Source organism: Nothoprocta perdicaria, unplaced genomic scaffold (genome assembly GCF_003342845.1).
Source record: "Nothoprocta perdicaria isolate Ctin4 unplaced genomic scaffold, notPer1 scaffold_66, whole genome shotgun sequence".
Taxonomy (NCBI): domain Eukaryota; kingdom Metazoa; phylum Chordata; class Aves; order Tinamiformes; family Tinamidae; genus Nothoprocta; species Nothoprocta perdicaria.
Window position 1 is genome coordinate 3,402,175 of NW_020455932.1, and position 2,876 is coordinate 3,405,050.

Sequence of the window (2,876 nt, forward strand, 5' to 3'; positions counted from 1 at the left end):
CATGAGTTTTCTTGTGGTTTTCGATATTGCGAAATATTGGAAAATTTTATTTGTTGCTTGAGAAGAGCTGTCACTTGTTCTATTGAACACCATTTTTACTATAAACACATCCTGTTCTATTAGGCAAGATCGTTTTATCCGCAAACATTACAAGAACTGTAAAGAAGAATGAGTGCCAGCAACACAAGACAAGAAAAAAAGGTCAACAAAAAGCATTCTAAGAATATTTATGAGAATGTCTGGTGCTCTGCAGTTTTGTGACCTCCTCACGCAGATACTTGGCTTGGCAGCTCAGTTCCTTTCATAGAATCATAGAGTCATAGAACGCTTAAGGTTGAAATGGACCTCAGAGATCATCTAGTCCAACCCCCCTGCACACACAGGCATGTGGCACTGCCTCCAAGCAGGTTTTAAAGATCTCCAGAGACGGAGACTCCACAACCTCTCYGGGCAGCCTGTGCCRGTGCTCTGTCACCCTCACTGTCAAGRAGTTTTTCCTTAAGTTGCTGTGGAACTTTTGGTGCCTCAGYTTGTGGCTGTTTCCTCTAGTCCTATCACTGTCCAGCACTGAAAAGAGGCCACCCCATCCTCCCCACTGCCTCCACTGAAGTATTTATAGGCAGTGATCAGGTCCCGCCTCAATCTTCTCTTCTCCAGGCTGAACAGGCCCAGCTCTCTCAGCTTTTGCTCACAGGGCAGATGTTCCAGGCCCCGATCATCTTTGTATTCCTGCGCTGGACTCTCTCCAGCAGCTCCACATCCCTCTTGTACTGGGGAGCCCAGAACTGGACACAGGACTCCAGATGTGGCCTTACCAGGGCTGTATCTCCCTCAACCTGCTGGAGACGCTCTTAATGCACCCCAGGATCCCGTTGGCCTTCTTGGCCACSAGGGCACACTGCTGCCTCATGGTCATTGTGTCATCCACCACGACAYCCAGGTCCCTCTCTGCRGGGCTGCTCTCCAGCAGGTCAACCCCTAAKCTGTACTGGTGTCCRGGGTTRTTCCTCCCCAAGTGCAGGACCYTGCACTTGCCCTTGTTGAACCTCATGAGGTTTCTCGCCGCCCAGTCCTCCAGTCTGTCCAGGTCCCTCTGGATGGCAGCACAGCCCTAAGGGCTATCAGCTACTCCACCCAGTTTGGTATCGTCGGCAAACTTGCTGAGGGAGCACTCCAGCCCTTCATCCAGGTCRTTAATGAATAAGTTGAACAGGACCGGACCGAGAACTGACCCCTGGGGGACACGACTAAGTACAGGCCTCCAGCTGGACTCCGCACCATTGGCAACCACTCTCTGCACCCTGCCATCGAGCCAATTCCTAATCCACCTCCCCGTCCACTCATCTATCACACACCTTCGGAGCTTGCCCAGGAGGATGCTGTGAGGGACRGTGTCAAAAGCCTTGCTCAAGTCCAGAYAGATGACATCCACCGCTCTGCCCTCATCTATCCAGCCAGTCACTCCATCACAGAAAGTGATCAGGTTAGTCAAGCATGATTTCCCTTTCATAAATCCATGCTGGCTATTCCTGAGCACCTTCTTCTCCTCCAGATGTCTGGAGACAACAACCAGGAAACACTGCACACAGAGCCAATCTATCTCACACAGAGCCTTTAACACTGCACACAGAGCCAAGCTACCTGAGCCTCAGCAGGAGGTCCTAGTCCCTCCCTGCAGCCAGAGATTTACCAAACAGCGTCCTCCTCCTGAGGTGTCGTCTGTGCTGAAGCCCCAGATGTTGCAGGGACAATTATTCCAGCACCTGCTGGGAACCTTGCCACAGTTGAGGACATGCCTGCTGGTTCGAGCAGCGTTACCAGGTTGTCTTTGCACCCTGCTGGATTACTGCTCCATCATTTGGCTGCCTCTCGGAGCTCCGCTCTGTACCTGGCTGTGTGCCTGGCCTTGCTGTCAGAGAGAAGGAGATGGCAAAAGACGAGACACAGAGCTCCAGGCTTGTGCATCTCCCAGACTGTTGTGCAGCAGCTCTCTAACAAATTCCCCCAGAAGAGGTTCTCAGGCTACTTTAGCCRGAGTTTTGGTCATAAGTGGCGCCTGCTTCCCTTTTCCAGAACAAAGGGAGTGCTGATTTGTGTATCTAGCTTCATTGCCAGCCCTTGTTCTGTGCAGCAGAGGCGGCAGCACTAATAGCAATATCGGTGCTGGGTGCAGGAGAGGGGTCAGCACGGCGGGTGCAGGCTGTGTTCAGAGTGGACAGGTAGGTCCTATTGTGGCCCTGGGGAGGGCTGGGGGTGGCAGGCAGCCTCCCCTGCCCTCCCTGCCTTGGCTTGCTGCAGAGGCTACAGGTGCCAGCTGCTGTGATGGCCGAGTGGTGAAGGCGTTGGACTTGAAATCCAATAGGGTATCCCTGCGCAGGTTCAAATCCTGCTCACAGCGGCAGCTTTTACTGGCAGCCCGTGCCCACGCATCCCCGGGGTGGGAGGATGGACACCCACCTGTCGAGGCTCATAAGGATGGTTTGGTGGTGGTGTGCACTGGCTCGGCGGTCTGCTCGGATGATCCCTAGGACCAGTTTCTAAATTTCTAGCTGAGCTCTTCCCTTTAGGAAGGCTGAGACAGGCAGTTGGTATGAAATGATGCTCAAATGTTTGCAACATGACACGTACTTGTCCTTATCCATATTTGTCCTTATCCATGCCTATCCTTGTGCTCTGCACCCATAACCCTTTTCTGCAGAGAAGATCCAGCCTGATGGCATCTGGGGGCTGTCATCCACACACATACACTTTGTCCTATTCTAGGGACATTTCTGCTTGCTAGAGCTGATCACCTGAGCTGACCAAGAGAGCTGCTCTTGACCCTGGGGCAGGGTTGTCCTACTTTGAAGAAAAGGGCTTGGAGCATCTATGGAGAT

The 2,876-nt window shown here is 52.6% G+C and overlaps 1 non-coding gene across 1 annotated transcript; it reads left to right on the top strand.

Annotated features, from left to right (window-relative positions):
* The first annotated feature begins 2,316 nt into the window (after positions 1-2,316).
* TRNAS-UGA lies at positions 2,317-2,398 on the top strand. The gene has a single exon. It is a non-coding gene; the product is annotated as a tRNA-Ser (tRNA).
* Positions 2,399-2,876: the final 478 nt, after the last annotated feature.